General features: G+C 32.3%; 1 protein-coding gene across 1 annotated transcript in view; it reads right to left on the bottom strand.

The window, feature by feature from the left end:
- LOC127179937 (serine/threonine-protein kinase PAK 6) overlaps positions 1-21620 on the bottom strand; it is a 46240-nt gene extending 24620 nt beyond the window's left edge. Inside the window, exon 1 of the mRNA XM_051133772.1 lies at positions 21268-21620. The gene's annotated coding sequence lies outside the window, so the exon portion shown is untranslated. The remainder of the gene's footprint in view (positions 1-21267) is intronic.
- Between the last annotated feature and the right edge of the window lie 2818 nt (positions 21621-24438).

Raw genomic sequence — 24438 nt, 5'->3', positions numbered from 1 at the left:
AAAAGTACAGCAGAGTTATTATAGCCAATTAATGCAAAAAAAACATTTGAAAAAAGTGTTAATTGACATAAAAATAAATGTTAGCTCAAATAAAATATTAAAAACAATTTTTTAGACATTTTTCAACAAAACATCTATCATTTTCATTTAGTTTAGCTTCATATACTAAAATAACTATTACTAAAATTGATATAAAAATTTATAAAAAGTAAATTAAAAAAAATAATAAAAATGACAAAAACACAAACAACAAAACGACTAAATCTTTAACAAAAATTATAATGAAAATTGAAAATATAAAAATAAAAACAAATTCAAACTATTAATAAAAAACATAATAGTACTTCACAACTGGTAATACAAAAAATATAAATAAATGCAGTTATTTTTCAGTTAAAATGAGCATATGTTTATACATATGCAACTCATAAGCATGTGATTCAAACCTGCTTTGATGCAATGATGACTCCATTTAATGTTTAAACATGTCTATTTTTGTCCTTTAGTTGCAGAGTTGCACTAAATCTGGCCAAAATGTGTTGCATTGCCTCAAAGCAAAAGAAATATCAAGTCATCTTTGTTCTTAAAATAGAAAACCCAACACAGACGTATCTACTGATTCACTGTCAGCATTTCTAATGCTGTCTCTGACATGCACATCGTCCTCCTGCTCATCGAAGGCTGTTTTGTGCATGAGAGCACCGCTATCGACGGCCGTTCGCATGTGAAATGAAGTATATCTGCTCAATTAGGGCTTACTCATTCTCCCTGCCCTTTAAATGACAGACGGGGAACGCTGAAGGCCTCTGGCTCGTTCGTGCCTTTGGGTTCAAAGTGCATTGACTTGATAAAAGACTGAGAAAACAGCTGACCTCCCGTCACACTGAAGGACTGCTAATAACCCTCGCTCTCTGCTCAGGAACATCCTTTCATGTCATTGTCTTTTTGCTGCTGAGCTTTCTGAAAGGCAAGGACGCTGACTGACCTTGTAGATTTTACGTCTTTTTTTTCTAGGTTAGTTCAGGTAATGAATCTATTTTAAAATTTGATTTTAGTCTTGACAAACTTATGCACTGAAAAAATGGTGTAGAATTTCGTCCTTAATTTTCAAAAATTGCTAGTAAAATTCACAAATAATTACAAAGAATTGGCAAGTAACACATTGAATTATTTCCAAGGATGCATGAAAAATAGCTTATTTTTATATTTAAAAAAATAAATATGAATAAAATAAATATTCTGTATATAAAATATAAAAAGTAAAATAATAAAGATTCTAATAAATATTAAGCTATTTTTTTCTATAACATCAAAATTCCTAGATTTTTTTTAATTAATATGTTAATATTTATTGGTTTACTTTTATATTTACTATATATTTTATTTATTAATTAAATAATATTATTATTTAAAATATTATTATAATATATTATTTAAAATATTATTATATTTATTTTTTATTATTTATTTATTACAAATAAATCTAATATACTGTATATATTTATCTAAAACATAAAAATTAGGGGGCTTAATGTTAATATTTATTGGTTTAATTATATTATTTACATTATACTACATATTTTATTTATTCATTAAATAATCGTATTATTTAAGTATTATTACATTTAATTTGTTTAGTTATTTATTTATTAAAAATAAATTTAATATACTGTATATATTTATCTAAAACATAAAGCTTATTTTTTTCTTTTCTTTTCCTTCCTGATTTAATCATTTGTGCACCAGCAGGTTAAACATGATATTTTTACATTAAAAAACAGAAATGGTATTTCCTTCTTTTATTTCACTAATAATCTTTGTTTTATTTACACTTTTCAAATAATAAATATTTGTTACAGTGTAGCATTTAAAAGGGTCATATTATACTTTTACTGCATTTGTTATGTAATATTCTGTATATAAAATATAGAAAGTAAAATAATAAAACTTCTAATAAACATTGAGCTATTTTTTCTATAACATAAAAATTCCTAGATTTTTTTATTAATATGTTAATATTTATTGGTTTAATTATATTATTTACATTATACTATACATTTTATTTATTAATTAAATGATAGTATTATTTAAAATATTATTATAATATATTATTTAAAATGTTTTTATATTTACCTTTTTTTTTTTATTTATTACAAATAAATCTAATATACTGTATATATTTATCTAAAACATAAAGCTATTTTTTCTTTCCTTCTCTTCCTGATTTAATCATTCATGCACCAGCGGGTTAAACATGACATTTTTACATAGAAAAAGAGAAGTGGTATTTCCTTCTTTTATTTCACTAATAATCTTTGTTTTATTTACACGTTTCAAATAACAAATATTTGTTACAGTGTATAACAGCATTTAAAATGGTCATATTATACTTTTATTGCCACTTCTAATGTCAGAAGACTTTTGCACAAGTCATAATTTAGCTTAATAAAATAAATGTGAAATATAAATTGAGTTTAATTTCGATAATCGCTCCCTTTGGACTGGGCGGGACGTTTTAAGTCCTGGAAGTTGCATATGTTTTCATGCTTTTATAGTACAATGAACTCTTATATGTCAATAGATTGGTTTCTTTTGACATTTCATATATGCTATCTTTTAAATTTGCTTTGAAGCAGCAAAAGTCTTAATCTTTCCTCCTGAAAAGAGAAGCCCATGCTTTAGGAGCCTGTAAGATGATTGAACAAAAACAGAAACACACAGTTTTGGTTCAGCCTGGAGGAGATTGACTCGACACGCCTGAGAGATGAGATGGTTTGTGTGGAAATCAACAAAACCACTAAGCACCTCTTTGACTCGAGTGATGTCAGAAACCCTCGGATGCTCCAAACCAACATGCGACAGCGTTCAAACACATTTTACTCCCATAATGTGACATATTTTCGAGTGAAACAGGACATTCAAATCTATATGGAAAGATTTTATCCACACAGAATGTGAATAGTGGGCATCACATTCCATTATTTCACTTGGAAACGTGTCAAACTACAGAGGTGTTATGAAAAATGGGTCACGTTATGAGTACAGTGGCTTGTAAGTTTGCTAAAACAATGCCTAAATAGCAATTTGACTGTTTAATTAATCATAATCTGATGGAGACATTATGAACCTGTGCAGTTTATATAAAAAGGAGGCCTTTCTCATTAAAGTAAGACTACAGGCAAAATTTTTGGTCAGTTTTGATATTTTGCTTCCAAAAGATTAGTGAAAATAAAGCATCTAAAATACATACTTAAGTGTTCATTTTATTGCACTTTATCTATTTACATATGTAGATATGTTTGTTGTGTTTTTATAACAGTACTGTAATGGTTAAATGTCTTGTAGCCTACTGTTTAGTAAATTAAAAAAAAAAGAAATCAGATTCGCAATACCCCCTTTAAACTCCCGATCTGAATCAAAAGATTCTAAACCCGCTCCGAAGTTCCGATCTAAATCAAACGATTTGCGATCCATGCTCCGAAGTCCCATCTGAATGATTTGTGAACCCACACTGAAGTCCTAACTTGAATCAAAAGATTTGCGAACCATCATTTAAGATGTGAATCATCCGCGACCCCGCTCCGAAGTTCCGATCTAAATCAAATGCTTCGCGAACCTGCTTCGAACTCCTGATCTAAATCAAATGATTCGCGATACGCGCTCCAATCTGAATCAAATGATTCGCGATACTCAAAATACCGATCTAAAGCAAATGATTCTCGATACGCTTTCGATCTGAATCAAATGATTCACGATACTCGAAATACCGATCTAAATCACATGATTCGCGAACCCGCTCTGAACTCCTGATCTAATTCAAATGATTCGCGATATACGCTCTGATCAGAATCAAATGATTCGCGATACTAGAAGTTCTAAACTAAATCAAATGATTCGCGAACTCGCTCCGAAGTCCTGATCTAAACCAAATGATTCACAATACGCGCTCCGATCTGAATCAAATGATTCGCGATACTAGAAGTCCTAAACTAAATCAAATGATTCGCGAACTCGCTCTAAAGTCCTGATCTAAACCAAATGATTCACAATACGCGCTCCGATCTGAATCAAATGATTCGCGATACTCAAAATTCTGATCTAAATCAAATGATTCGCGAACCCGCTCTGAACTCCTGATCTCAATCAAATGATTCGCGATACTCGAAATTCCAACCTAAATCAAATGATTTGCAATACGCGCTCCATCTGAATCAAATGATTCGCGATATGGGCTCCGATCTGAATCAAATGATTCGCGATACTCAAACTTCCGACCTAAATCAAATGCTTCGCGAACCCGCTCTGATCTGAATCAAATGATTCGCGATACTCGACGTTCCGACCTAAATCAAATGATTCGCGATACTCGACGTTCCGACCTAAATCAAATGATTCGCGATACGCGCTCCGATCTGAATCAAATGATTCGCGATACTCAAAATTCCGATCTTTATCAAATGATTCGCGAACCCACTCTGAACTCCTGATCTCAATCAAATGATTTGCGATACCGGCTCCGATCTGAATCAAATGACTCGCGATACTCGAAACTCCTGATCTAAATCAAATTATTCGCGATCCCGCTCCGAAATCCTAATCTAAATAAAATGATTTACGATGCGCGATTTGAATCAAATGATTCGCGGTATGCGATCCATCTGAAGCGCTTCGAAACAGTGAGTCATTTTGCGACCCAATGGTTGAACTGATTTTCACAACATTCAAGCGAGCTGCACCTAAAATGTGATAATCAATTGTAAAAACAGAAAATTCCTGATTATTTACATTTTTTTGAAGCAGTGCACATGTAGAAATGAGTCATACAGTCTATTACAAACTGACAACAACAGTAAACGCCCATTTAACTGATTGCCCTTGAGCAGAAGTGCTTCTTTAGACAGCAAGACTATCTGTTTCTGTTTTCATGAGGACTCGGGGCGAATATTGATCTGTGTGTGTTACTGAATCCAGGAACTTCATCTATCAGACACATCCTTAAAACAGACAAAACACGCTGAACATGTCGCGTTTATGTTTAATAGAACAGATCTGATGTAATCGAGCACTTTTCAGGCTCAGTAGTCGTCCTGATTGCTTTCGTCAACACACATATGGGAGTCTGTGTTCCCTAAATGGATTGTTGTTTTGGTTTTACAGCTATTGATTTTTTCACGTAACCAAAACCAAAGCTGTCGCTCTTTAAACCTCAAGCCAGATGCATGAGAAATCAGATTGAAAGATTTAAAAAGCACACGCTTCACTAACTTGTAGCATTTCAAAACTTTACTCAACTCCCATGAGCTGTAATGGGATTTTGCATGTCCTTTGGTATTAATAGTAAATCGGATATCATTGTCTTAATCTTACGCTTAAAAGCTGTTGTCAACTTGACTTCATCCATTAATTGCAGGAAAAGCACAATGTAAGCGTTTGTTGATCTGTCTTAATATTGTCCAGGACTTTATCCTGCATGTGGATCATAATCCATTTAAATAGTGCAGCTAAAGCAGCAATATCAGCTTTCAAAAAGACTAATCCGTTTTCACTGTCACAGCATTTAAATCCAGATTTGATATGATGACAGTGTTTGAAAAAGAGCCGTGGCTAGAGGTTTAACTGGGGAAAAAATAATGCAAAAACTGAGACAAAAAAAAAACTGAGAACAATATAATAACAAATAAAAACTAGACGAGTAAAGTTTGAGAACAGACTTTTAAGTTGGCTTGAGAAAGCCTAGCCTGAAAGTAGTTGAAGCAGTTGTAAAAGTATGAAAGCACCTAGCATGATTTAAAACATTGCTTACATGATTTAACATGTTGTTAACCTGTTTTAGCATGATTAGCTTGTTGCTTGTATTTTAATTAATTAATAATTAATTAATTAATTAAATTAATAATTTGCAAATGACTAGAATGTTGTTAGCATGATTAGCAAGTTACTAGCATGTTTCACGTTTGATTAGCATGTTACTAGCATGTTTCTAACATGGCTAACATGTTACTATCTTGTTGTTAACATGTTTCTAGCATGATTAGCATATTACTAACATGTTGTTAACATGATTGGCTTGTTGCTAGCATGATTAGCAAGTTACTAGCACGTTTCTAACATGATTAGCATGTTGTTAGCATGATTAGCACGTTACTAGCATGTTCCTAGCATGATTAGCAAGTTACTAGCATGTTGCTAACGTGTTTCTAACATGGTTAGCAAGTTACTAGCATGTTGCTAGCATGATTAGCATGTTACTACCACATTGCTAGCATGATTACCGAGTTACTAGCATGTTGTTAGCATGATTAGCATGTTACTAGCACATTGCTAGCATGTTTCTAACATGATTAGCACGTTGTTAGCATGATTAGCACATTACTAAAATGTTTCTAACATGATTAGCATGTTATTAGCATGATTAGCACGTTACTAGCATGTTCCTAGCATGATTAGCAAGTTACTAGCATGTTGCTAACGTGTTTCTAACATGGTTAGCAAGTTACTAGCATGTTGCTAGCATGATTAGCATGTTACTAGCACGTTGATAGCATGATTACCGAGTTACTAGCATGTTGTTAGCATGATTAGCATGTTACTAGCACGTTGCTAGCATGTTTCTAACATGATTAGCATGTTGTTAGCGTGATTAGCAAGTTACTAGTATGTTGCTAGCATGATTAGCATGTTACTAGCAGGTTGTTAGCATGCTTCCAGTATGATTAGCATGTGACTAGCATGTTGCTAGCGTTATTACCAAGTTACTAGCATGTTGCTAGCATGATTAACAAGTTATTAGCATGTTGTTAACACGATTAGCATGATACTAACATGTTTCTAACATGATTAGCATGTTGCTAGCATGATTTATCATGTTTAGCTAGACAGATTATAAATATTCGAGTGGAAGCTTAAATGAGTCTAAATGGATTAGAAACAGTACATAGAAGGGAAGCTTGATTGAAGCCAACTTAATAATAACATTATAGACTTGTATTAAAGTAAAAAATGTCTTAATGTTGGATTTGTTTCAGCTTTTGTCTTCTCAAGTTGTTCACTGATGGACTGAACTGAGTGGTGTGGATTATTTGTGTATTACTGTGATGTTTTTATCAGCTGTTTGGACTCTTATTCTGACGGCACCCATTCACATCCATTGGTGAGCACATTTCTACAAATCTGATGAAGAAACAAACTCATCCTAATCTTGGATGGCCTTAGGGTGAGCTCATTTTCAGAAAAAAAAATCATTTTCTTTTGTAAGACTTGGAAAAGTCCAATTCATAAAGGTTTTTTTTTTTTTTTTAAGGTTTTTATTCTCGTCTGGGAAGCATTTCACATTGGAGTGCATGTTCAGGAGAGCATAAAATCCTCTGCGTGTCCCACAAGTCTCAATTTGAGGCCCATTTGTGTTGCCCTCAGGTAATATAATCCATTATCATTGAGATAACACTCACAGTCATGCTGATGTTCAGCTTTCTGTGATGACAGACTGATGCACTGAACCACAGGCGCTTTTTGTACTCCGTATGAAATATATAAGTATGATGCAATCTTTCTCAGTTGTTTTTGGCTTTGTGTCGCGTAGCATTTGTCCCAGCAATATCACATATCAGATATGCAATTCATTTAAAAATAACTCCAATACAGCAGCATATTCTTGCTCTCTGACAAATACATTTCCATGCCATTCTTTTCTTGTTGTTAATAATTGCTGTACACAGATTTTTTTAAAAAATTTTAAAGTTGCAATTCTTGCCCATAAAATAGTTTAGATATAAAATATAAATTAGAACTTTATTTATCTTTATTTAGAACTACATATATATATATATGCCATCTACATATAAAAATAGTACATACGAGCATAACTAGGAAAAAAAATTACAAAAAATATTTTAAAATATTACATATTAATATTATAGCAAAGAATTTTGAAATATATAAAATATATTGCCCATAAAATATCTTAGATATGAGTATAACCAGAATAAAAACATATATTATTTTTTTATTTTATTATATAAAATATAATGGTAATTGCAATGTTGCTAAGTATTAAAAATATATTTTATGTACTAAGAAAAATTACATATTATAGCAGATAATCTGTAAACACAAAGGTTTTCGGTCAGTAAGATTTTTATTTTTATTTATTTATTTTTTTTTTTTTTTTTTGCATTTATTTGATCCAAAATACAGCAAAAACAGTAAAAAATATTTTATTTTATTTTACTATTTAAAATAACTGTTTTCTATTTGAATATATTTTAAAATGTAATTTATTCCTATGATCAAAGCTAAATTTTCAGCATCATTACTCCAGTCTTCAATGTCACATGATCCTTCAGAAATCATTCTAATATGCTGATTTGCTGTTCAAGATGCATTTTATTATTATTATTATTATTATTATTATTATTATTATTATTATTATCAATATTTAAAAGAGTTCAGTATGTTTCTTTTCAGGATTCTTTGATAAATAGAAAGATCAGCATTTATCTGAAATAAAAAGCTTTTGTAATATTATACATTATACCATTCAAAAGCTTGGAGAAATTATAGAAATTAATAGATTTCTATTTTAAATAAAAGCTGTTCTTCTAAACTTTCTATTCATCAAAGAAACCTAAAAATCTAATCAGCTGTTTTCAACATAATAGTAATAATAATAAACGTTTTAAGCAGCAAATCAGAATCTTAGAATTCTTTCTGAATGATCATGTGACTGGAGTAATGATGCTAAAAATTCAGCTTTGAAATCACAGGAATAAATAAAATTGTAAAATATATTCAAATAGAAAACAGTTATTTTAAACAGTAAAATATTTCAGAATTTTACTGCTTTTGCTGCACTTCAGATCAAATAAATGCAGGCTTGGTGAGCAGAAGAGACTTCTTTAAAAAACATTAAAAATCGTACTGTTCAAAAACTTTGACTAGTAGTGTATATATTATTTTTTGTTTTATATAAAATAATAATTTATTTTAAATATTTAAATTTAAAATATTTAAATAATTTATTATAAATATTATAAATATATTTTATATATAAGAAAATATTTCATATTTTTAAAATATAAAATATCTTGCCCATAACCAGAAAAATTTCATTTAAAATTACATGCAAATCCTAAACTGAATTGCTGAAGGCGATAATGAATAGCACAACATATCTGTGAGTATGTGTATGTGAATACAAAGATAAGGAAGGCGCTGCGTGTTTATGATGTTTCTCGTGGATTTGAGTGTTTTATTAATTTCTGTCAACAGTAGTGTTACACACAGCGCGGTCTGGTCCTCTTAACAGAACACACGCCTCTTCAGCGATCCAATTTTGGACGAGCGCTCGGCATTTATGCAGTAATTGTGTGAGGTTTTTCGCTGCGGGGGTGAGACACGAGCTAATCCTCTCTTTGTATTTGTCAATAGAGGAAAATCATCACATGTTTGAGATGCTGAAAGTCTCTGCTTGCGTTTGTGCCTGCAGTGCAGTACAGTGAATCCTGCATTCGATTCATTATGGTGTGTATACAGCGTCCTCTCCGGAGCTCAAACAGCAGAATAAAGCCACGGCAAGGTCACGGGTTTGATTCCCAGGGAATGCATGAACTGATATAATGTACAGCTTAAATGCAATGGAAAATCGCTGCGGATAAAAGCGTCTGCCAAATGCATGAATGCAAATCCTCTCACAGATGGTTTAAAGTCATGCACAGCAATGATAAATATATGAATTATTATGTTTTTTGTTTTTTTTTTTACTTTTAAATAGTTCTATCAATCTATAAAATAAACTACATGTTTTATCTATCAAACATCTCCACTTTAAGAACAATCAAACTGGCTTTACAAAATGTAGTTGAACTGAACTTTTAAAAATGGGTTAATGTTAATGGAAAAACATATGCTGCCATGATTTATTAATCGTAGCATTTCTACTATCTCATTATAACAGACTGAAAGAGTAAGCAGCATAATAATTGTAATACATTTATTAAATCATTGTGCAGCCACCATCTGTCTCTCATTGATGAATCTCGCTGTATTACTCATGTCCAAACCACCCAAACCGTACGTCTAAATTAGCAAGGAATTAAGTTTGCAGCTTTATTTTTATCATATCACAGACTTGCAAGTAATTTTCTTTTTCTTTTCTATAATTATCGCTCTCTGAGCATCACACATCTTATAATGTGTGAGATAAGAACATTTTATATGTAACACTGCAGACAAACAGCACTGCAGAATTCACACCAAATGCATATATATTTCGAATGCATATATTTTTAGATATTTATATATATATACAAAAATTACTTCTAAAAACTCAAATGTGTGCAAACCAAGCATATGCACTTAAAGGAGAAGTCCACTTCCAGAACAACAGTTTACAAATAATTTACTCACGCCCTTGTCATCCAAGATGTTCATGTCGTTCTGTCTTCAGTCGTAAAGAAATTGTTTTTTGAGGAAAACATTTCAGCATTTTTCTTCATATAATGGACTTCATTGGTCTTTGAACTTCCAAAATGTAGTTTAAATGCAGCTTCAAAGGCTCTAAATGATCCCAGCCGAGGAAGAAGGGTCTTATCTAGCGAACCGATCGCTCATTTTTTTCGGAAAATAAAAATTTGTATGCTTTTTAAGCACGAAAGCTTGTGTAGCACAGGTTCTGGGATGCGCTCTCACGTACTATTGAATCACGTTGAAAGGTCACGCCGAACGTAGGCGGAACCACAGACCCAGTGTTTACAAAGCAAACACGCAAAGACTAAGAAAGTGCAAGTAAGTCAAACGCTGTTTACAAACAAAAAGCTACAACAATGTTGGACGATTCTGAAAATAAGATGGAGTTTTTCGCCATACTCTACCTAAACAAACGATGAACTTAGACGTGATTCATAGTAGTGATGGGAAGTTCAGATCATTTTACCAACTCAGACCTTTGAGTCTCGTTCAGCAAAATGAACGAATCTTTTTTCAAGTCATTTCGTTCATTTTAGCAAAATATGATGTTACGTGTTTCTTCCCTAACACATCTACTGCTTACACAAACGTTGATCACACTACAAACAAGACAAAACTATAATGCTATAAGAAACACAAAAGATTCATTCATTGTTTACCTGGGTCTTTAGTCTATGATTAGCTCACCTCACCTCTTATCTGACAAGTTTTCGGGTTCGAGTTGTTCGTTCATCACATGACAGCCCCATAAGATGAACTAACCACTCGAAAAACAGGTGAACTAATTCCAGTACAGAACCTAACAGGATGTTGCGCATGCATTCGAGTGATTCGAGTGAACGAATCACTCCCCGATACGACTCGTTCTTCCTGAGTCACATTAAAGATTCATTCAAAATGAACGAAACGTTCAAGAACGACCCATCACTAATTTGTAGCGTCATGGACGTGCATCCCAGAGCCTGTGCTACACAAGCTCTTGTGCTTAAAAAGTATACTAATTTTTATTTTCCGAAAAAAATGACAGATCGTTTCGCTAGATAAGACCCTTCTTCCTCGGCTGGGATCATTTTGGGGCCCTTTGAAGCTGCATTTAAACTACATTTTGGAAGTTCAAAATCTGGGCACCAATGAAGTCCATTATATGAAGAAAAATCCTGAAATGTTTTCCTCAAAAAACATGTTGTTCTGGAAGTGGACTTTGCCTTTAAGTTGCTTGAAAACTGAGAATCAAGTTTTTTGTTTATTTTTTGTGTCCAACTCAACTTGTGTCAATATACAACTTAAAAGTTGCCTGAGAAGTGGATGCGGTGAGCGTTTGATTTGGAGCGGGAGAGGGATTTTGTGGGCGAGGAGTGTTTGACAGTGAGCGTTTGACAGCCCAAATCCCAGTGACACAGATACGGCTTTCCAATAAGACAACTGAAGGGAGAATGTGTGGGTTTGAACAGCTCCACACTTGTGCAGAAATAGAGACATACTTCTGAAGAAACATGCAAAAGCGTTGGTTTCATGACTAAAATCATTTTTGCATTTTTTTGCCCTAGCAAGCATGAATTAAAAAAAAGCATGAATTATGATGATTTGATTAAAATGGTTAATGCTCAGTTAGCTGAAATTTAGTTTTAGTTTTCAAGTATTCTTGAAGTTTATTTTCAAGAATAATTTTCAATACAGTTTCTATTGTGTTGCTGCACTGAAAAAAATGATTCATTGAATTTACAAATTTTTTTAAGGTAAGTGGTTGCAAACTATTTATTTTAGCTACATTAAAAATGTTGAAAGTTAGTCAACTAAATGTAGCTGAAATAAATTGATTGCAACCGCTTACCTTAAAAAATGTAGTAAGTTCAATGAATCATTTTTTAGTCTGTGTGAAACTCTATATCCCACAATGCAGTGTGCTTGACTTCAGTCATCTACTCAGACTGCCAAATAATATTTTTACACAAAATTAGGAATTAAATGCAAAAGAAAAAAAATATTCAGTAATAATTAAATGCTCATTTGTGAATTACTATATATATATATATATATAAGTAAACTTACATGGATAAATGTGTTGTTCGATGTCAAATCAACCAAATTTCAGAACTTTTCCCATTTTGTTCATATTTTATCATAAATAGTAAAAGAAAAGAAAAAAAGCTATGCAAAGTGTCCTACATTTAATTTTGATCACTGAAAATGTGTACAATTCAATAATTTACTCTTGGACCCACATTAATATCCCAACATCTCTGCAAATGAACCATATAGGGCCTAAGAAATTAAGATAATATGAAATTAAGAAAAATATGTTAAGAACCAAAATCTAAAAGGATATCAAGATATCTTAAATACTTCTTGAGTTACAGCCATGCAAACTTTGGGGGAAAAAACTGAAAAGTGCTTTTTCTTAAAACTCACCATTGGCATATAATGCAACAAATATTGCTAAAGTCAACAGAATTTACTAATAGAGCTACCAATCTTTGTGTAGAAATGATATAATGATGCTGCCATCTTTCTAAGGTCATTTCACCCCGTGTAATTTTGGCTGCGAATCTCAGGTGAAAATTGTTAATTTGACCATCCTCTGCAAAATAGAAGATACTTAGTAAATATGCATCCATATTTAATGTTTTGGCTTTCTTCATTTATGTATTTCTCTAACCAGACAAAAAAGATTAAAATGACCCACATGCATTTTGATAAATAGATCTGGTGAAATTATACTGCATGCACAACATGACTATATTCATGCATTGGCCCGAGTATTTATCTGCATTTGCATGCTTGTATAGAATATGTTTGTGGTCTAAATGGAAAAAAACTCATAAAAATACACAGCTAGAAGCCATCTTTTCTGTTCCAAATCCCAAATCGGGATATATTTTGAGTGGCTGTTTGCCATCTTCAGCCCTTGATGTGAATCTGTTGTTCTTTCTACCACCTCTTTCTCCAGGGGACGTTTGGATTCGGTCCCGAGCAGAATCCAATCCCCCGTTCCCCGTTCGTGTTTGAGATCGTTTGTCTCGGACGTGACAGTCCCATCACGGTAACGGCAGTGAAGTGAAGTGTGAAGCAGGACTTCAGATGATTTGAGCAAACCTAAACGGCCGAGCCGCGTGTCGTCTGTCCTCATTCACATCTCCAGCGGTCACCTCCGCTCCGCTCCTTACGTCAGTCTGAAGGAGTTTAACCAGCTCAAACTCTTTATTTACAACTCTAGTGCTCAGAAAAGATGTTGTCAGTGGCTAGTGATTTTGATGGAGTAGTTTGAACTTAGGATAACTCTGTTGCAATCATATGAAGATAGTCATAGGAAAACTGTATTGCTCAGTGCTTTTAGAGAGAAAAATATTTTTTTTTTCATACAGTAAAAGTGCTTAAAATTAGGGTTATTAATACAGGGTTATTAAACTAAAACTAAAAGCATTACAAAAAAATTTGTTACTTGAAATACAATAAACATTAACTGAAATAATACATAATAATAATAATAATAAATAAATATATATATATATATATATATATATACAATAAATTATTTAAAAAAAAAAACATATTTTACTATAGCTAGCTGAACTTCACGAACTAAAATGACCAAAACTAAATAAACATCAAATAAACAAAAATGTATATCAGATTTACCACAAATAAACAAAAATGACTGAAAGTACAGGATTTTTTATTTAAATAACAAAAACTATAATGACACAAAAATAATAATAAATATAAAATAAATTATTGTAAATTATTGTATATCAAATTTACATCAAATAAACAAAAATGACTGAAATTACAGAATTTAAAAAAAAGTAACAAAAACTATAATGACACAAAAATAATAATAAATATAAAATAAATTATTGTAAATTATTGTATATCAAATTTACATCAAATAAACAAAAATATTTTATTTTATATATATATAAAATAAAATATTTTAAAAAAGTATTTTATTTCAGCTAGCTGAACTTCAAGAACTAAAATTACCAAAACTAAATAAACATCAGATAAACAAAAATTTATATCAAATTTACATCAAATTAACAAAAATGACTGAAATTACAGGGAAAAAAAATTAACAAAAACTATAATGACACGAAAATAATAATAAATATAAAATAAATTGTTGTATATCAAATTTACATCAAATAAACAAAAATGACTGAAATTACAGATTTTTTTTTAAATTAATAAAAACTAAAATGACACAAAAATAAAAAAATATATATAAAATAAATTATTAAAAAAAAACATATTTTATTTCAGCTAGCTGAACTTCAAGAACTAAAATTACCAAATAAATCAAAATAATTATCAAATAATTATCAAATAAACAAAAATGTTTATCAAATTTACATCAAATAAACAAAAATGACTGAAATTACAGAAAAAAAAAACATTTAAAAAATTAACAAAAACTATAATGACACAAAAATAACAATGCTTAAAATAGAACAAATTGCAAATAAATTATTGTTTTATATTAAATTAAATTATAATTATTACATTTTAATGTATTTCTATATAAATATCTACAAATACATTTTAAAACAATTAATTTCTTTGCTTTTTGGAGAAATAATTGGGACATTAAATCATTAGTGATTTTAACCATGTTATTTGTGTAATATGACAATAATCTGAATCATGGCCTGGTTGCAATATGCAACTTTGACAACTAGTGATGCATATCAAACATTTTACTGAAACATTTTAAAAAAATAAAGGCAAAAAGTTGCAACTACACTAAAAATAATTGCTGTAGGATTTACTTTAAAACAAGTAATTGCCAGTACATTTCAATTAAACTCTAAATTTCTAAACATCCCATGAGAGAAATATCTGAAAACACTGCAACAGGCGTCGGGATGTTTTCCGGCGTTTGTGTAGCTCACTGTCTAATAAGATCAGTTCACATGATCGCTCGAGTCGGAACGAGAATAAACACGGTCTGACAGCAGCAAACGGCCCACGAGGACGTTCACTTCCCAACATTCTGCACGAGAAACACTCAATCCAACATCCAGATTCTGATGTCTCACCTCAGATGTTCACGCACACATATTTGGAGAACTCCATCAACTAGCAAATTCCACAAATGTGCTGTGTATATGAAACCTCAACATTGCAAACTGATGAATACATATGCAATATGCTATGTTTGAGCCTTTAGTACTTCACACACATCATTTTTGAGTCAGTCACCACTAAGACACACCGTCTCAGAACAGTGATGTCACAGATAAATAAAAGACTGTTTCAAGGCTTTAAGAGCTTCCAGAAACCTGCACTGGTGAAACATCCACTAGAATACAATCAAATATTTCCAATTGACACAAAAAGTCATTCTGACAGAATGCTTTTGCCCCATAATGACGTAGTTACAATATTGACCAGCAGAGGCAAACTAACCCTACCCTACTGACTAGTCAAACCCTAAACCTTATTAGAGGAAGAGCCTGAGTCAGCTGGTTAAAGAAGTTTAGAAGCTCATCATGGCACTTCTGTGAGTAATCGTTGTTTGCCTTTCTAACGTATCTAAAACTATTCCTAGAAAGAAAGATTCATGTCACTAATTTAACAAACAAGACAAGAATTTGTAGTGTTGCAGAACTCAGTCTTGTGTAAGCCTCGGGCTACAAAACATTGCATCACACAGATACAAACTGATCATGTTTTTACTGTGATTTCATTATTTATATGCAAAGTGCATTTTAAGAATATGTGCATTTTCTTAAGTTTAGACACTGAATCTTGCAGATATCAGTGTATTGACAGCACAGTTATTCAGATTTTAGTTTTAGTCATTTTCGAGATGATCTGTGGAATTATACATAGTAGTTCACAAAACCAGTCATATGTTGCATGGGTATACTTGTAGCAATTGCCAAAAATGCATTGTATGGGTAAAAATTATTTTTCTTTTACGCCAAAAATCACCAGGATGTTAAGTAAAGATCATGTTCCATGAAGATATTTTGTAAATTTCCTACCATAAATATAGCAAAACTTAATCTTTGACTAGTAATATGCATTGCTAAGAATTTCATTTGACAACTTTAAAGGTGCTTTTTCTCAATATTTTTTTTTTTTTTTTTTTTTTTTTTTTTTTTTGCGCATCCTCCTTTTCCAGATTTTTACATAGTTGTATCTTGGCAACATCAATGGAAAGCTTATTTATTAAGCTTTCCGATGGTGTATAAAGCATTTGTGGTCCAGGGTCACATTTTAGATTCTCTCAGTATATTATTGTACATTTCAACACCAAAGGCATGGGTTTGAATCCCAAGGAAAGCAAGAACTGATAAAAAGTAAATGTGCACTTTGAATGCAGTGCAAGTTGCATTGGATGAAAGTGGCTGCCAAATGCATAAATGTAAATTTACATGTTCATACCTACATCCTGGTATTTTTGTGCAAGTGCATGTGAACGTATTCAGATTCAAAGATTCAAATGGCAATGAAAATAAAAGTTTTTCATTGGCGTTGATGATTCCATTTATGTAACGTTTCTATTGGACAAAAGGTTCTTTATAGTGGAAAAATATTCTTTTTAAAAAATTTTAAAAATCTTCAAAATAAAGGTTCCAGAAGATGTTTTCTGCAGTGATGCCATAGAAAAACAATTTTTAAGCTAGAAATCATTAGAATATTAAATAAAGATCATGTTCCATAAAGATATTTTGCAAATGTCCTACCGTAAATATAAAAAACGGTAATTTTTGATTAGTAATATGCATTGCTAAGAACTTCATTCAGACAACTTTAAAGGTGATTTTCTGAATTTTTTTTTTTTTTTTTTTTTTTTTTTTTTTTTGCACCCTTTAGATTCCAGATTTTCAAATAGTTGTATCTTGGCAAAATATTGTCCTATCCTTACAAACCATACATCAATGGAAAGCTTATATATAAGCTGATGTATAAGTCTCAATTTCAAAAAATGTGTGGTCCAGGGTCACATTTTAGATTCTCTCAGTATATTATTGTACATTTCAGTGCTTGAAAATGCATGTGCATGACACAATTAAATTTATGTGCTTTTCTGTAGCTCAAACAGTAAAGCATGGTGCTAGCAACACCAAAGGCATGGGTTTGAATCCCAAGGAAAGCAAGAACTGATCAAATGTAAATGTGCACTTTAAATGCAATGCTGGTTGAAAGTGGCTGCCAAATGCATTAAATTTACATATGCATACCTACATCCTGGTATTTTTAAAAGTGCATGTGAAAGTATTCAGATTCAGAGATGTGGAAATGGCAATTTTAATGTTTAACAGAAGGCTTTTCATTGTGCTCTCTTTAAAAAAAACAGAGGCTCTTTATTAGCACTAATGAACCTTAAACATCCATGGAACAAAAAAAAAAAAAAGTTCTTTATAGTGGAAAAAGGTTCATCAGATCACATTTTTAAGTTCTTAACACTACGAAAAATGCTTCTTTGGAAACTAAAAATAGTATCTCTACACTCCTAAAAATAAAGGTTCTTCATTTGGACAACTTTAAAGGTGATTTTCTTAATTTTGATTTTTTGCACCCTCAGATACCAGATTTTCAAATAGTAGTATCTTAATGATGTATACATTTAAAAAAAAACTGACCCTTATGACTGGTTTTGTGGTCCAGGGGCACATTTTAGTGCCTGAAAACGCATGTGCATGACACATATTTACATTTTTATGCTTTTTGTAGCTCAAACAGTAAGCCATGGCGCTAGCAACACCAAAGTCATGGGTTTGAATCTTTAAAACTTTAAATACAATGCAAGCTGCATTGCTAAATGCATGATAAAACCATCATGATAAAAGTGGCTGCCAAATGCATAAATGTAAATTTACATATGCATACCTACATCCTGGTGTTTTTTTAAAGTGCATGTGAACGTATTCAGATTCAAAGACTTAAATAGCAATTATTCTGTTTAACAGGTTAAGATGTGCACCAGCTCTTGCATTTAAAAAGAAATGTCATTATTGGTCAGTTTGAGGTGTTTGCATGAAGGCTTGTCATTATGCTCCCTTTAAAAAACAAAGGCTCTTTTTTTTGGCACTAATGGTTCCATGAAGAACCCCAAACATGCATGGAAGAACAAAAAGTTTTTTATAGGGGAAAAAGGTTCTTCAGATCATATTTTTAAGTTCTTAACACTACGAAAAATGGTTCCTTGGGAACCAAAAATAGTATTTCTACACTCCTAAAAATAAAGGTTCTTCACTGGTATTGGTGGTTCCATCTATGGAATGTTTCCACTGGACAAAAGGTACTTTGTAGTGGAAAAACATTCTTTATTAAAATTTTCTCTTTAAAATAAAGGTTCCAAAAGAGGGTTTTTGCAGTGATGCCATAGAAGAACCAGTTTTGGTTCCCCAAAGAACCTTTCAATGATCAGTTCCTAAAATAACCATTTTTCTCTTAGTGTAAAAAAAAAACATTTAGATTCTCTCAGGATATTATTGTACATTTCAGTGCCTGAAAATGCAAGTCCATGACACATATTTTCATTATTATGCTTTTCTGTAGCTCAAAGAGTAAAGCATGGCGCTAGCAATGCCAAAGTAATGGGTTTGAGTCCTAGGAAAAGCAAAAACTGATCAAATGTAAATGTGTACTTTAAAAGTTGCATTTGATAAAACTAAATTTATATATGCATAACTACATCCTGGTATTTCTTAAAGTTCATGTGAAAGTATTCAGATTCAAATGGCAATTATACCATTTAACAGATCAAGATGTGCACCAGCTCTTGCCTTTGGAAAGAAATGACACGTATTTACTAAAATTTATTTTTATGCTTTTCTGTAGCTCAAACAGTAAGCCATGGCGCTAGCAACACCAAAGTCATGGGTTTTAATCTTTAAAACTTTAAATGCAATGCAAGCTGCATTGCTAAATGGATGATAAAACCACCATGATAAAAGTGGCTGCCAAATGCATAAATGTAAATTTACATATGCATACCTACATCCTGGTGTTTTTTTTAAAGTGCATGTAAACGTATTCAGATTCAAAGATTTAAATGGTAATTATAACGTTTAACAGATTAAGATTTACACCAGCTCTTGCATTTGGAAAAAATGTCATTATTGGTCAATTTGAGCTGTTTGCATGAAGGCGTTCTATTATGCTGTCTTTAAAAAATAAAGGCTTTTTATTGGCACAAATTTCCATTAAGAATCTCAAACATGCATGGATGAACAAAAGGTTCTTTATAATGGAAAAAGGTTCTTCAGATCACATTTTTAAGTTCTTAAGACTAAGCAAAATGGTTCTTTGTGGAACTAAAAATGGCTCTTCTACACTCCTAAAAACAAAGGTTCTTCATTTGGACAACTTTAAAGGCGATTTGCTTAATATTTACATTTTTTTGCACTCTCAGATACCAGATTTTCAAATAGTAGTATCTTGATGATGTATACATTTCAAAAAATTGACCCTTATGACTGGTTTTGTGGTCCAGGGTCACATTTTAGATTGTATATCGTACATTTCACTGCCTGAAAATGCATGTGCACGACACGTATTTACATTTTTATGCTTTTCTGTAGCTCAAACAGTAAGCCATGGTACTAGCAACAACAAAGTCATGATTTTTAATCTTTAAAACTTTAAATGCAATGCAAGCTGCATTGCTAAATGCATGATAAAACCACCATGATAAAAGTGGCTGCCAAATGCATAAATGTAAACTTACATAAGCATACCTACATCCTGGTGTTTTTTTTAAAGTGCATGTGAACGTATTCAGATTAAGATGTGCACCAGCTCTTGCATTTGGAAAAAATGTCATTATTGGTCAATTAGAGATGTTTGCATGAAGGCGTTTGACTATTATCCATTTAAAAAATAAAGGCTTTTTATTGGCACAAATGGTTCCATGAAGAACCTCAAACATGCATTGAAAAACAAAAAGTTCTTTACAGTGGAAAAAGGTTCTTCAGATCACATTTTTTAAATTCTTAAGACTAAGCAAATTGGTTCTTTGTGGAACCAAGAATGGTTCTTACACTCCTAAAAATAAAAGTGCTTCATCTGCGTTGATAGTTTCACCTATGGTTTCCACTGGACAAAAGGTACTTTGGTGGAAACACATTCTTTAGATGATTAAAATGTTCTTTACCCTATTGAAGAACCAAGGATTTTCAATGAAAAATATTTTAATAATCTATAAAACCTTTTCCGCTATAAAGAACCTTTCATGCAAGGGAAAGGTTCTTCGTGGAACTACGCATAGATGCCAATAAAGAGTATTTTTGAGAAAAAGTGGTTCTTTTATGGCTGTTCAATGTCATCGCTTTATTTTTTTAGTATGACTGAGCTCTTCACAAATGACAACACACTTAAAGCTCCAATTGGGCTTCCTCAGTTCGCCCTTTGGAGAACATCTAGACATGGTGCCTCAAATGTCCTATAATTCTCTAAAGGAACTTTAACACATCAGGTCCATAATACCGAACTTATGGGATCCATTTTGTAAGTTCCTGCCATTTTTGAAGGGTTTACCTTGAGTGCGCCGATCTGAGGACCCCAAATGATGCCTCGAGTGTATTTTCATCTTTGCATGCAAATGCAGCGCGGAGGAGGTGGGGCTGGTGAGGGTGAGAGAAGGTAAAAGCATTTCCCCATCAGCACAGCTTTACCTCCTCATTGTCGTCTAGGCTTTGTGCCTTTGCTTGCTTTGCTTTCTCCCATCACCCGCGCGCTATCTGCGCGTCTTTATCCAGCGATGCAACACAAAGCAGCCCGTCAGCGGCGCTCAGCATCATTATCATGACCACAGCTCGCACAGAGATGCCAAAACGCGGCTTTTCTTACCTTGCCGTTGCGTGATGAGGAATTTGGGAGCTGGGAAGAGGCTTTGTGGTGCTGTATGAACACGCACGCACACGCGCAGCTCAATCAGCCTCCCACTGCAGGCTGCCGTTCGCCTGAGAGAGTCCGATGCATTGCTGCCTCGAGCCGCACGCGTACACGGCCATCTCAGAGAGATGATGCTCGAAGCCGTGCATCTGATCTCCCAGCAGCCCCTGCTACCGGTGCCGTGATGGTGCCATGGTGAAAACAACGTATAATCCACATCTAGTAGGAAACGAGAACAGCCTGCCTCCTCCTCTCTCCTCTCCTCTCTTCTCCTCCCTCTCTCTCTCTCTCTCTCCTCCTGTGGGTTGTCTTTGCAGTGTGTGTGTGTGTGTGTGTGTGTGTGGCAGCGTCACCTAGGAGACGGTTCACGCCCCCTCTGTCGCCGTGGTGAAGCGTTTCCACGTGAGCGCGTGATTTGAGACGGCAGGTATCTTCAGGTGAGAGGCGGTGTCGCGCGCTGATAAAGCGGTCAGCTCATGAATAATTCATGAGATGATGAGGGTCATGACAGGCCAGGAGCTGAATCATCAAATATTTACCGCGGTAAACATAGTTTCCAGCAGAAATTGCGCCAGTTTAATCGTCACAATTAACAAATATGTATGATTTAATATGACTGAATCAACTTAGATTTGGTTTTACCAGGATTTTAAGTCATTTTAATAGGTCAGATCATGTACAGCCCGATCTGTTTTTACTTTTATTTTGTTTTAAATTAACATGTTTTAACTTTTGAAGGCTGTCGTTAATAATAAAATAACATTTTATCAACGTTAAACGTGTCAGAATCTAAAATTTGGTCGGCTCATGAATAATTAATGAGATTATAATAAGAGTAATTACAGGCTGGTGATGCTATGAAAGAACAGTCAGATAACAGAGGATGAAGCATAAAATATTTACCATGGTAAACATAGTTTCTATCAGAAATACAAGAAATTATGCTAATTTAATAATCACAATTAATATATATATGGATTTTAAGCCATATTAATGAGTCAGATCAGGTACAGCACGCTCTGCTTTAAATTATTATTATTTTTTTAATTATTTAAAAAAAAACAAAGTCATGTTTTGACTTTCGAAGTCTGCCGTTAATAATAAATCAACGCTTTATCGTAAAACATTTTAGAGTCTGAAATTTGGTCAGCTTATGAATAATTAATGAGATTATAATGCAGGGTCACCAGAGGCTGGTGATGCTATGAAATAACAGATAACAGAGGATGAATCATCAGATATTTACCATGGCAAACAAATTTTAGCAGAAATATTAACTCTAATTCAATCAACAATTAAAAAATAATAATAATAATAATAATTTGAATCTGATTTAAAATCAACCTAAATACCTACATTTTACAAGCATTTCAGGTCATTTTAATGGGTCAGATTAGGCAAAATCTGTAACAACTGCAAGTTTTGACTTTTATTATGATATTGTGCTGGATAGTATAATATTTAATATTTTATAATAAATTTTATGATAATAATTATTGTTATTTTTGTATTTTTATATTATTTAGAATTATATATTATTTAAGGGATGAATATATATATATATATATATATATATATATATATATATATATAGGTATGTGTGTGTATATGTGTGTGTATATACATTTTATATTATTTAGTATTTTATTTTGGTGGACAAATGTTTTATAACAAAAGGTTTAATATTTAAAGGTTTAACTATTTATAGAATGATTAACTTATTTCAAACTGCTTTCAAATATAAATATTATATAAATATTATATAATAAAATATATAAATGATTTATCTAGTAAATTGTATATAAATTAATTATATACTAAATTTTATATGATTTATTTGTATGTCTAATATTTCTTTATTTATTTATTTATTTTAATGAAAAAGAGAAAGAAAGAAATTTAGTCTGGCTTTTAATGAGACTTTCTTCAATACTTCTGACTTTTAGCTCCCTGCAAAATTTCTTTTAATTTAAAAAAATAAAATAAAAAAACATTTGTGAGTTTATCAGGTTAATCATGAAGTCAAATCATGAAAGCCACTGACAATACCACCAATAATAATCAATAGCTTTAAAAGGTTAATCTAAAACCACGAGCCATTTGAATTTGAGAGGCATTTACATCTCAATTAGTAATAAAGTGCAAAGCAGATGCTGTTTGACCTCATTATGAGCTGAAATCCCACGAGAGCAGCTCTTCATGTGATTCAGTGCTCGTCTATGAGCGCATGAGGAAACACAGTCATTTAAAACTGTCAATACATGAGATCAAATATAAAACGGCTGCAAAATTCCCTTGTAAACACATTGATCCGGCGTGTATGTGATTTGCTCTGCTGCTTTTGTTCTTTCAGAGCTTTTGTTACGCAGGGCAATTAATGTCCATCCTGAAACAATGACGCCCAATGGGCTTTTGTTGTTTGTCTTTAGCATATTAATAGAGCTGATGATGCTCCATTCACTCAAACACTTCATCTAAGGGCTTTAGCTGATGATTTTGGCATCTTCACCCAGAAAAAATTGAGTCTAACCTCAATGCATGTGTGTTTTCAAAAGCAGCAATGTTGGCGATATTGTGATTGTTTATGTGGGCCAAATCATTTCTACATTAATACATCTATGAAGTTGCAGTTTAATTTTGGCTATATGTTGATTTTAAAAGATATTATAAAAGTAAAAGAGTTAAATTTGTACACCATTGTTTCTACAGATGGACAAGCCTCTGTGTTACTATTTTAAACCACACTGAGAGAAATAAGACCACTTGAAAATTCTCACTAGATTAGACACTTAAACATCAGCAGCTTTCAGAGGCTCATTTCTCAACTCATTCTGTGTTTTAACCACATCACCCTTCAGCGCCACCTGCTGATGCATCACTGAATGACATGTTTATGCCAAACAGGTCAGATCAGCAGAAAGTGGTCATATTTTATTTTAGCTGGTTACCAAGGCAGCATTTTTGTTTCATTAAAGTACTAAAATGACTAAAAATGAAATGAAAATTAATTAAAAAAAACTATAAAGACTACACTGTAAAAAATAAAAAACACAATTTGTTGAGTCAGCTTAAAATAATTTGTTACCCTGCTGCCTTAAAATTGTAAGTTCAGTCAACTAAAATAAG

Source organism: Labeo rohita, chromosome 17, assembly GCF_022985175.1.
Source record: "Labeo rohita strain BAU-BD-2019 chromosome 17, IGBB_LRoh.1.0, whole genome shotgun sequence".
NCBI lineage: Eukaryota > Metazoa > Chordata > Actinopteri > Cypriniformes > Cyprinidae > Labeo > Labeo rohita.
Note: the sequence above shows the minus strand (reverse complement) of the source record. Positions and strands in the feature narration are given on the sequence as shown.